Genomic DNA, 12,952 nt, shown 5'->3' on the forward strand with positions numbered 1-12,952 from the left:
AAGATCTTATGTCGATTGTTATTGTTTATGCACCAGCTGGATCGTGCTAATTAACAAGGATAGTCCTTAGCAATGTCACACTTTAATGTATGCCCCTCAACTTCATAAATCTAAACATCTCCAGCTTTCATTCACATCACAGACAGAGGTCCTTTTTGTCTACATGTCTTCCAAGAAAGGGAAAGAAGAAAATGCACTTGGCTGTAGATTTATATTTCAGGGTATTTGTTAAAGAGATCATTACTTTTAAGTAACCCACAAACAATTGTTAGTAGTAAGTCTGCAAAACGGAAAGCAAGCTATGAAAGGAAGGTTATTATTCGTAGATGGAAAAGCTGCAAAATTGGTTCCAACATAAATAGCTATTACTTTGATTTTACTTTTAGAATTTCTTTCATAATAGGATTACTCCTTAAAATAACATTGAGGCCATTAAAGATCTTGTGATAAGTATCATCATCAATATCTTAAAAGGTAAAGGGTGGAAGGGAGACATTTCCTACCTCTAAGGATCTACGGTCTGGTAGGTTCCGAGGTGACAATGGGCTTAAAGGAAGTGATGAAAGCGATAGGTGGTCCCTTTATGTTTGTTAAAAGTGGTATTATGAAGGCTGAGGAGTTCAAGATGGCATCTGTATGACTGACGTGGTATTTTTTACTATTTCAGAAGCACAAGTTACCACTTGTGTAACGATATATCTGTAAGAGACATTAGTTAGTGATAGATTCCATACCTTAGAATATCCCCAGGCGTCAGACTGGATCCGGAAACTTTTGCGTAGCAGTACCCTTGCGCGTCTGTAGGCGTCGTCTGCGGCTCCGCGTCCGTCGTCGGCGCCGTGATGACGTCTTCGGAGTACTTAGACACCGCCTCCGCGTGCTGACGTCAGTTCTTAGACACAGCTTTTCCACGCCAGAAACGCTGAGCTATGCCAAAAACCAACACTGGTGCCATGAAACTAGGGCCCTGAAAGGGAATGACCTTAACCCTAGATATCGGTTTGCAGAATGGGGAGGATGGGTGGGTTGGTAAGGAATCTATCACTAACTAATGTCTCTTACAGATATATCGTTACACAAGTAGTAACTTGTGCATCTGAAAGAGACACGTTAGTGATAGATTCTTTACCTTAGAATAGATACCCCAGCAATACCAACCCCGTGGTGGTGGGTCTGCGAACCAATAATCACACCAGAAAGTCCTGGAGGACGGAACGGCCAAAGAAGCCATCCCTCCGGACTTGACTGTCCAGGCAATAATGTCGTGCAAACGTGTGCAGTGAGGCCCACGTAGCCGCCTGGCAAATGTCCTGCAAGTGCACACCTCAGCCCAAGGCAGTTGTAGTCGCTGTGGCTCGAGTGGAATGAGCCCTCAGTCCCACAGGGGGTTCCTTCTTAGCCAAGGAGTAACACGCCTGGATACACAAGATGATCCACCGCGAGATGGTCCGCTTGTGCACCGCTTTCCCTTTCTTAGCGCCCAGGTAACCAACAAAGAGTTGGTCATCCACCCGGAACTGGCGTGTGCGATTCAAATAAAATGAGAGCGCATGTTTTGGGTCTAGACGGTGGAGCCTCTCTTCCTCTCTCGAGGGATGCGAAGGCGGAAAGAAGGTGGGCAAGGTGATAGATTGCCCAATGTGGAAGGCCGTTACTACCTTGGGTAGGAAGGAGGGCCTTGTCCGTAACACAACCTTTTCCGGATGTACTGAAAGGAAAGGAGGTTTACAGGATAGAGCCGGGAGCTCACTCACTCTCCTGGCAAAGGTGATGGCTACCAGGAAGGCAGTCTTCAAAGTGAGAAGGCGAAGAGGACAGTTGTGAAGTGGCTCAAAGGGAGCGCACATCAGAAATGTAAGAACCAGGTTCAAGTCCCACTGAGGCATCACGAAGGGAACAGGAGGGAACGTATGTGTATAGCCTTTCAGGAATCGATTAACGATAGGGGACTTAAATAAAGAAGGTTGATCAGGTAGCCTCAGAAAGGCTGAAAGAGCAGAAAGGTAGCCCTTGATAGTGCCCAGAGCAGAGCCCTGCTGGGCAAGAGAAAGAAGAAAGAGGAGAACCTCAGAAAGAGGGGCATTAAGGGGATCCACAGCCTTTGCTGTGCACCATGCCACAAATCTGTTCCACCTGCAGGCGTATACCGACTTTGTGGAGGGACGCCTGGCTGCCAGAATGATGTTGCAAACTTCAGGAGGCAAGTCAAATGGCCTCAACTGTCGCCGCTCAATCTCCAAGCATGGAGGTGGAGACTGGACAGGTTCGGGTGGAGGACCGTCCCCTGCTGCTGCGACAGAAGGTCCTCCTGAAGAGGCAGACAAACCGGGGGATCGACTGACATACTGAGTAGCTCAGGATACCAGTACCTTCGTGCCCAGTCCGGAGCCACAAGGATGACTTGTGCCCGGTCGCGCCTGATCTTCTTCAGCACTCTGGGCAGAAGTGGTATAGGCGGAAAGGCGTACAACAGACCGCAGCTCCACTCGCGACGAAAAGCGTCTCCGAGCGAGTGCCCCCTTGGAAATTCCAACGCGCAGAACTGATGACATTGGGCGTTCTCTTCGGTGGCGAATAGATCTAACCAAGGCTCTCCCCACTGCAGAAAGAGACCTTGCGCCACGTCCGAGTTCAAACGCCATCGGGATCCATCATGCACCGGCGGCTGAGTTCGTACGCCCTGGCGTTCAGAGAACCGGCCAGGTGTTGAACCACCAGAGTCACGCCCTGATGTTCCAGTCATTGCCAGAGGCGCAGTGCCTCCTTGCAGAGGGTCCACGACCCCACCCCGCCCTGTTTGTTGCAGTACCACATGGCGGTGGTGTTGTCCGTGAACACCTGCACTACACTCCTCGGACAGAGGGGAGGAATGCCTTCAGTGCTAGACGAATCGCCCGCAGCTCCAAAAGGTTGATATGGAGCCGGGACTCCACCGGAGACCAGAGGCCTCTGATCTCCGCCTCTCCCATGTGGCCTCCCCAGCCCTGGAGGGACGCGTCCGTCACAACTACGTGCTCCGGTTGGGGAAGGGAGAGGGATCTGCCGCTGACCCAATCGCGGTCCGTGAGCCACCAATGCAGCTGTCTCGCAGTGCCCTCCGAGATCAGGACATGGTCGGACAGGTTGCCCTGATGCGGGGCCCACTGAAACTTCAGGTCCCACTGCAGAGCCCGCATTCGCCACCGGGCGTGATGCACCAGAAGGATGCAGGAAGCCATCAGCCCCAGAAGCCGCAGCGTCAACCTGACCGAAACTCGGGATAAAGGCTGGAAGATTGGAATCAGAGCCTGTATATCCCGAACCCGCTGTTCGGGTGGGTAAACCCGAAACTACGCCGAGTCGAGAACGGCTCCGATGAAAAGGAGCTTCTGAGAGGGACACAGGTGTGACTTCGGCACATTGATGGAGAACCCCAGCTGGTGCAAGAGGTCTGCCGTAGTCTGGAGGTGGTGGACGACTGTCTGGGGGCGAGCCCGCCTTCAACAACCAGTCATCGAGGTAGGGGAAGACTGAGACCCCTAACCGGCGCAGATGAGCTGCGACCACCGCCATCACCTTCGACTTCTTGTGCTTCTTACCTGACGACGACTTCAACCCGGAGGAGTGGTGCCGACTCCCGGAGCTTTGGTGGCTCTGTCCCCGCGACCTGTCCCTCCACCTCCCGTGGGACCGGGACCTCACGCGGCGCGGGGCCGGCTGCCGGAGTTCGAGTCGCCTGCGGGACCGCTCCCGCCTGGCTTTCGAAGAACAGGCCTTGTCGTCGTGGTCGACGCCTAGACAAGTCAGGCACAGGTGGTGAGGATCCGTGACCGACATGGTGCGGTTGCAATCTTCACAATGCTTGAAACCAGGCATCCCTAGGGCACCGATCGCAGTCGCAAGACTTCGAGAAGAATCAAAAATGATCTCAAAAAAGTTAGTCAAAAATTGACTGGGTTACTGCTTTTTCCAGATCTGCGCTGGCTGGCGCGGAAAAAAGAAGAACTGACGTCAGCACGCGGAGGCGGCGTCTAAGTACTCCGACGACGACATCACAGCGCCCACGACGCCGACGACGGACGCGGAGCTGCAGACGACTCACACCAACGCGCAAGGGTACTGCTACGCAAAAGTTTCCGGATCCAGTCTGACGCCTGGGGATATTCCAAGGTAAGGAATCTATCACTAACGTGTCTCTTTCACGTGGGAAATGATACTATTAGGTATTTATAATTCTCTTCAAGAACATATTCATTAAGATTTTATTTTTCCGTCAGTAGTGGCCTGATTTGCCTCCAATCCTCTGCATTACAATAGGCAGTTTGTCTGAGAAAACTGCATTACACTCCCGATTCACAGCATCGGAGGATGACAACATTAAGTGACAACGTAGGAAGGGTTGTTGTTGTTGTTGTATAAGGTTAAAAGGTAAATGTAATGGGCTGTGCAGGCAACATGGTCAATGTTGAAGGAACCATAGGCACTGATCAGGAAGTAGTTGATAACAGAGAAGATGCTACAGGAACCTATATGTTATATTGTGTTAAGCATTCAGAATCAGAATTCTCTTTATTCGGCTGTGAACAGCTATAAAAGCGTGCAAGATGTGCAAAAATAGAGATATAATAAATACAAGTTATTAAAAAATGCTAGTAAAATACGTAGAATCATCAGGTTTGGGATATTAACAATCAGGATAAAAACAGGCTGCGGTGAATAAAATCGAAATTAAAACAAGAGTCAAGTACTGATTCATTGGTGTCCTGAAATTAATCTAAAATCATTGACCTCTTGGAGTGGACTACAGCTTTAAGAAACAGAATCACATTACTACATGTTTCGTCATCTGGTAATGCCAATAAAAAATTATATGCTTGCATACAAAGTGGTATATTCCTAAACTTCAAAAATGGTATGAAGAATTTTTTGGTATACATTTTATAATATTCACAGAAGAAGAGGAAATGTCACATAGTTTGTTTATGCAGTTAGTAAATGTAAATGTACAGGAATTTATATAGCGCAAATCACCGAGCGGTTTCTAAGTGCTTGCTTAGGGAGCCCGTCCTGGTATTCCCTTGTGAGATAACCCCGGCAGGGTATCTGCAAGGTGAAAGCTAGGCATCCCGCCGCGAGGGGCCGTTGTGGAGATTAAGCAAGCTATTGCCCAGAGTCGCAGAGTGTGAACCCGTGAATCGAGTAGGCACCGGAGCGAGAATTGTCGAGTCCATGGACATTTTAGGACTCAAGACCCCACCGAGCCGGGAATTGAACCATGGTCCCGGGCTGACCTCTGCTTCCAGGTCTGCCTCCTCTAACCAGTGAGCCACACTTCTCCGAAGTACATGGGCATGCTCTAGAATCAAGCTGGGGTTGGTGTCCAGCCGGAAAACAAAGTCAATATTTATATTATCAACCCGGAAGGTGATCAATAAAAGACTACCCCACCTCTTATTAGTGTTCAGCAGGTAGTTGTTAGAGATAGCCCCAGTATTAAGATATAAATGATGCTGAACACTTGATTTTTGTCTTTGAGCCCTCATCCTCTCTTCTTTGGTTTGTTCTAGCATCAAGACTTGCACCTGCTTTCTAACAGAGGCTGCCTGTGGTGTTCTGTCTAAAAACATATCAGTCAATCCAATGGCTTCCAGAGATTTTTTGACATACACTAACCAGGGGATCGAAAGACCCTTATTGCAAGCCTAACAGTCTAAAACTACCTCTCTAGTTAATTTTGCTTCTTTTCAGCTCCAGATAGAAAGCCACAAGAGGATTGTCCGGCAACGGATAAAGTCGCTCAGAAAGTCTAAGCCAAGCCTAGTTGATTGTGGCAAATTAAGCTGGAGGTACACACAGGAAAGTACATTCTGACAAAATCAGTTTTTGCTACCATTAGAGGGTAGCCAAGCCACCCTGGCCCCATATGCTAGCCCCATAAATTGCAAAAGGGGCGCATTGTGCTGACTATATTTGCAAGAGGGGTATGAGAACCTCTCTCCTTTGGGTGACAGTAGAATTAGCAGTGAGCCAACAGCCCTAGAAAACCTGATCCTACTTTGTGCAATATGTGCAGACCATGTCCCAGACGAGCTGAAAATGACCCGAGGTAAGAGAAGGAGCTGGTGCTTAATAGCACTTCCTTACCCACAATAATAGCTAAGGGCTGCAAGCAGTTTGGGCCACAAGTCATTATAAAAGACTTAGTAAAGTTAGTTGTTAGTCCAGATTGGCCATACAATTAACAACGTAGTGCACTGGATAATGCAAGGCTTTGCGGATGTGAGCAAATAACACTGCATCATCCACATACAATAATGCTGGTAGGGGGTACCATTCACCATGGGCACACCTGGGGTGTACTTACTAATCTCCTTACTAAAATCATTTATGCACAAAATAAAACAGAAGTTGGGATAAACACACCCCTGCCGTGTATTCTTGTGGAGTGCTTGATTACCCAGAAAGCATCTTAGCGCTAGCTGAGATAGCAAGTGAAAAACTACCCCAAGAAAAGAGATTAACAGAGAAAAGCCATGTTTTTAGCACTTTCCTGAAAGCCAAGAGATTAGACATGGCTTTTATGTATAAAGAAAGAGCATTCCAGGCTATGGATTCTCTAAGCACAAAACTTCTACCGCTCCAATTTGCATATCGGAATCTGGGTGTTGCAGTTTGGCTGAGGGTGAGCATAAAGATCTGCCTGGGATTAACCAAGTAAAGCTCCTCCTACTCCGTCCAGTGCTTTAAAGACAGTGCACAAAGCTTTGAATACAACCCTTTGTCTAAAAATGAACCAATGGAGTTTCTTGACATATTTAGAGACAGACTAAAATTTTGGAATTTTACACAGCACTCGGGCTACAGCATTCTGCAAAGTTGCAACTTATTAAGAACCTGCTGATGAGCATTTAGATACAACCTGTTGCAATAGTCGATCTACGATAAAACAAGGAAAGTGACTACCTTTTTCTGGAGATGGCCAGGTATAAAACAAAGAATTTCCTAAGCATCTGAAGGATGAAAAAAGTAGCCGAAGTCACAGCATTAATCTGGTCCGCATAATAAAATTTGTCATTGATAAGAATTCCCAGATTCTTAACATACCTGACAAACAAAGGAAGTGAGCCAAGCTCAGATGGCCACCATACCTGGTGACCAAAAGAAGTGCTGAGCCCCAAACCTCAACCCCTCAGTCTTCGCGGAATTCAGTTTGAGGCAGTTCAAAGCCATCCACCGGCCCACTGCTTTCGTACTGTCACGGAATCTTGCTGCCACTACCCTGTCCTCCGTTGCCAACAAACCCATAATTTGAGTGTCATTGGCATATGATGTTAATGCGAAACCAAATGATCTTATCAGTTTGGCCGGGGGAGCGGCAAAGATCTTAAAAAGCAATGTACTGATTGAAGAGTCCTGAGGCACCCCACAAGGGGGAGAGTAGGAAGGAGATATAAAGTATCCCAGTCAGACTGACTGCTCACGTCCAGAGAGAAAGTAGGTTAGCAACTCCAAAGCTACTCCAGTCACACTGATCCTACCCAAATGCTCCATCAGCAGCCCATGATTCACAGTATCAAAGGCTGCTGAAAGATCAAGCAGGATCCGTGCAGCTCTATCGCTCTGATCGAGAGACAGCCTAATCTCCTGAGTGCCCTTAATAAGGGCAGTCTTCATGCTGTGCCCAGCAAAGAAACCGAATTGTGTGACGCCCAGGACATTATTGGTGTAAAATAGGTGTCCTGACACTGAAGAAACAAGTTTGTAGTTGAGGGAACCATTGCCACTCATTATGAAGTCCATGAAAATACAGGAGATGCGACTGGAACCTGGAGGAACATGGAAGACAGTAGGAGTCTTGACATTAAAAAAAAACTGGCTTGTAGTTGACATTGATGTGGGGGTAATCCTAGTTAAGAGCTTAGAGTAAGTGTTACTGCCCTTTGAAATAAATTCCATACAGAATGGCTTGCATTTTACAGGTTAAAGGAAGATAAAAAATAATCTACTTTTAATGCTGTCAGGAAATGACAACTGTATGGGCCCTTAAACTGAAAAACTCAGAGAAAGAATAGTAGTTGTTTAGCTTTAAGATTCACTTTTTAAAGTTGAAAATTTCTACCAAGCAGTACAATAATCAATATTATGATTCAGGACTTAGCCAGCTATGCCACTGTCAAATTTAGCAATAGATGCTTTTCCTGAAAAGTGTACTAACATCGTAGTCAACTATGTCCTTTTTTGTCATCACTCGTTTAGCTATAAAGTGTGCTAATAACTCAAAACAGCACCCTTATATAGGCCTCTTTATCTTGAGGGTGCCTGCAGTCTCTTGTGTGTGTTCTTGCTCATTCCTGTTTCAGCACTGCAGGGATATCTGTCTTCTGAATTCTATTGACATAAAATCCCCCTCTTAATTAATTTCCCGGGACGAGGACTTTTTTTGAGTTGGTGTGGTATTTGAAAAGGTAAACAGCCCTTATACAAAACCGTCACTCTGCATGTTGTTACAAACACCGCATTGTAACAACGCACACCGTTACCCCGCAAGGCAATACAACGACTTGCGGAGAGGGGTAAAGGTGTTGGATTTAAAATCCAACACCTTCCCAACTGTCCGCACAGACTGGAGTTGGGAATAGTAAATTATACTATTCCAACATCCAGCGCCCCCCTCCGCAAGTCGTTGTTACGACTTGCGGAGTAATGGTATACGATGTTACAATGCGGTCATTGTAACAACCTTGTTATGACAACATGCAGGGTGATGGCAAGCGGAAAAAAGAGGCATATTCATTTGAAAACATACTTCCTTCTTTTACTACAATGGCAGAGAAGACAATATTGAACAAGGTCAGAGTCCACCAGACCTCTGACCCTTTCTGAAAGTGGGATTATCTGGTTAGGTGTTATAGCATAAATTCTTCCAGCTTTCCCTCTGACCTGACTCGTGCAGATCCGGTTGCTCCCCTCTGTCCTCCTGGGTATCGTAGCGCTACTCCTAAGCTGCCTGTGCTCTGTGCTTTATTCCTAATATTTCATCTCTGCGCCGCATTGTCTCTTATCCTGGCTCTGACATTAGCGCTGCTTTGCTGCTTTGTTTACTGATTGCACTGTGCTTAATTTCATAGCGCCGACTTGTACTCTCAAGTGCTGTGTTCATTGCGCTGCTCTGTGACCCCTCACAGCGTCCACCACTCAGCCATTTCATTTGTAGATTAATTATTTCTGTAATAGCGCTCCAGTGCTCGCCCCAACCTCTCCCTGCTTACAGTTGTTGTTATTGTTGCAGCCATTTGCTGGCTGTGACGTCCAAGCCCGGCCCTCCAATCACGCTCCCGCCTCCCAGCTGAGCCTGCCTCCCACTGATAGTTTAGGCCGACCCATCCCCCTCCGAGAGCTGTGACCGTCCTGACTCGTGCAGATCCGGTTGCTCCCCTCTGTCCTCCTGGGTATCGTAGCGCTACTCCTAAGCTGCCTGTGCTCTGTGCTTTATTCCTAATATTTCATCTCTGCGCCGCATTGTCTCTTATCCTGGCTCTGACATTAGCGCTGCTTTGCTGCTTTGTTTACTGATTGCACTGTGCTTAATTTCATAGCGCCGACTTGTACTCTCAAGTGCTGTGTTCATTGCGCTGCTCTGTGACCCCTCACAGCGTCCACCACTCAGCCATTTCATTTGTAGATTAATTATTTCTGTAATAGCGCTCCAGTGCTCGCCCCAACCTCTCCCTGCTTACAGTTGTTGTTATTGTTGCAGCCATTTGCTGGCTGTGACGTCCAAGCCCGGCCCTCCAATCACGCTCCCGCCTCCCAGCTGAGCCTGCCTCGCCCCTCCCCTCCCAATATCCTCTTATGACAGAAGCTTTTGCGCGCAGCGTTCACGCGCAGCGACCACGCCCAACCCGCGCCGAAGGTGCGCCAAAGGTAAGCCCGTCTACGCCCGTCCGCGCCTGGACCGCACCCAGCGCCAGACCCCCTGCCCCTCGCGCTGCCCAGCCCCCCCGCACTACCTACGATGCCGCCACCCTCCTAGCCCTTAACCCCGGTCGCGCCCCCAACTGCGTCCAAGCCGCTCCTGGACGCACCCATGGACCGTTCTCCTGCTTCTCCTGCAAATTTAGCGGCACCGACAACATCTCCGCTACGACCACACCACAGATTCCCGACCCCAACCACCTACAATGCATCCTTCTCAACACCCGCTCGGTCCACAGGCACGCCATTGACCTTTGGAACCTCCTAGACACCATCTCTCCTGACGTCGCCTTCCTAACGGAAACATGGATGAACGCTTCCTCCGCCCCTGACATCGCCATCGCTATCCCTGATGACTATAAGATCACACGCAAGGACCGCACCGACCATACAGGAGGAGGAATCGCTATCGTCCATAAGAAATCCATCCGCATCTCTACCAGCTCCGACGCCAACCTCGCTAACTCCGAACACCTTCACTTCCAGATCCACATCGACCCCAAGACAACTCTCAGAGGCACCCTCCTCTACAGACCACCAGGACCCCGCGCTAAATTCAGTGAAGACATCACGGACTTCATCACCCCACACGCGCTCCCCTCCAAAGACTACATCCTTCTGGGAGACCTCAACTTCCACCTTGAAAAGATCAACGACCGCAACACCGCCACCCTCTTAGACAACCTCGCCAACCTCGGACTTAAACAACTGGTCACTTCCCCCACCCACATCGCAGGTCACACACTCGACCCCATCTTCACCTCCAGCAACCATGTCTCCTTCAGCCACACTACGGATCTCATCTGGACTGACCACAGCTGCGTTCACTTCACCTACAACAAGCCGAAACCCATCATCCACCTCCAACCAACTCTACAAAGAAACTGGAACAAAATCACCACGGATCAGATCTCCACATCGCTCCTTCGAACCTCCCCAGCCCTCTCTTCTAACGCCAACGAAGCCGCCTCCAACCTCACCCTTTGGTTATCCAACACCGCCGACACCTTAGCACCACTGAAAAAACGTCAACACAAACTTGGCAACAAGAAGGCCTCATGGTTCAACGATGATCTCAAGAAGTCCAAGAAACTGTGCCGCTCCCTTGAAAAGGCCTGGAAAAAAGACCCATCCACCAGCAACAAGGACGCCTTCAAAAGCGCCACCCGTACTCACCACCAACTGATCCGAAAAGCCAAGAAAACAGCATTCAAGGATCGACTTGACAACAACGCCCACAACAGCAAGGAACTTTTCAACATCGTCAAGGAATTTTCCAACCCCTCGGCCAACTCCAACGACATCACCCCCTCTCAAACCCTCTGCGACTCCCTAGCCTCTTTTTTCCACAACAAGATTGCTGACATCCACAACAGCTTTGACAACCAACCCGGAAGCCAACCCACCCTACCATCTGCTGACCATCTTCCCCCCGTAAACACCCTTAACGCCTGGAACCCAATCTCCACTGAGGACACCATCCGCCTGATGAATTCCATCCACTCTGGATCCCCCACAGACCCATGCCCTCACCACATCTTCAACAAAGCAGACTCTGTCATAGCTCCGCACCTCCGAGACGTCATCAACTGCTCCTTCAACTCCGCTACCTTCCCAGAAGACTGGAAACACGCTGAACTCACCGCCCTTCTGAAAAAACCAACAGCAGACCCCACCGAACTCAAAAACTACCGCCCCATCTCGCTTCTTCCATTCCCAGCCAAAGTCATCGAGAAAGCCGTCAACAACCAGCTCGCCGCCTTCCTCGAAGCCAACAAATCACTTGACCCCTCACAATCTGGCTTCCGAGCCAAACACAGCACTGAGACCGCCCTCATCGCAGCAACAGACGACATTCGAACTCTACTGGACAATGGAGACACAGTCGCCCTCATCCTCCTCGACCTCTCTGCAGCCTTCGACACAGTCTGCCACAGCACCCTTTTACAACGCCTCAGAAACATCGGAATCCAAGGAAAAGCACTGGAATGGATCACCTCGTTCCTCACCGGAAGAACCCAGAGAGTCCGCCTCCCACCATTCAAGTCCGAGGCCTCTGAAATCATCTGCGGCGTACCTCAAGGATCCTCACTCAGTCCCACCCTCTTCAACGTATACATGAGCCCCCTCGCGGCCATCGCCCGCCAACACAACCTCAACATCATCTCTTACGCGGACGACACTCAACTGATCCTTTCTCTCACCAAGGACCCCAGCACCGCCAAAACTAACCTACACGAAGGAATGAAAGAAGTCGCCGAATGGATGAAACAAAGCCGTCTGAAACTGAATTCAGACAAAACAGAAGTCCTCATCTTAGGTACATCCCCCTCTGCATGGGACGACTCCTGGTGGCCGGAAGCCCTCGGAAAAGCACCCATCCCGACAGACCACGCACGGAACCTTGGCGTCATCCTGGATTCTTCACTCTCCATGAACAGACAAGTCAACGCCGTATCCTCTTCCTGCTTTAACATTCTTCGCATGCTCAGAAAAACATTTCGCTGGATCCCCTCCGAAACAAGGAAAACAGTCACCCACGCTCTAGTCACGAGCCGACTGGACTACGGAAACACCCTCTACGCAGGTACCACCGCTAAACTCCAGAAGAAACTACAACGAATCCAAAACGCCTCAGCCAGGCTCATATTAGACATCCCACGCAACGAACACATCTCTGGTCACCTTAAAGACCTCCACTGGCTACCCGTCAATAAGAGGATCACTTTCCGACTGCTTACCCACGCACACAAATCACTCTACGACATCGGACCAGATTGCCTCAACTCTCGACTGTCCTTCTACACCCCCTCCCGCCAACTTCGCTCTTCCAGCCAAGCCTTCGCCACTGTACCTCGCATCAACAAGACCACCATGGGAGGCAGATCCTTTTCATACCTGGCTGCCAAAACATGGAACTCACTCCCCGCTTACCTTCGCCTCACCCAGAATCACCTAGCGTTCAGAAAGCAGCTTAAAACGTGGATATTTGACAAAT

The 12,952-nt window shown here is 49.1% G+C and overlaps 1 protein-coding gene across 1 annotated transcript in view; it reads right to left on the bottom strand.

Annotated features, from left to right (window-relative positions):
- Positions 1 to 12,952, bottom strand: part of IFT140 (intraflagellar transport 140) — a 1,373,663-nt gene that overhangs the window by 59,727 nt on the left and 1,300,984 nt on the right. The window lies entirely within an intron of this gene.

The sequence above is a fragment of the Lissotriton vulgaris genome, chromosome 10, assembly GCF_964263255.1.
Source record: "Lissotriton vulgaris chromosome 10, aLisVul1.2, whole genome shotgun sequence".
Classification (NCBI taxonomy): Eukaryota; Metazoa; Chordata; class Amphibia; order Caudata; family Salamandridae; genus Lissotriton; species Lissotriton vulgaris.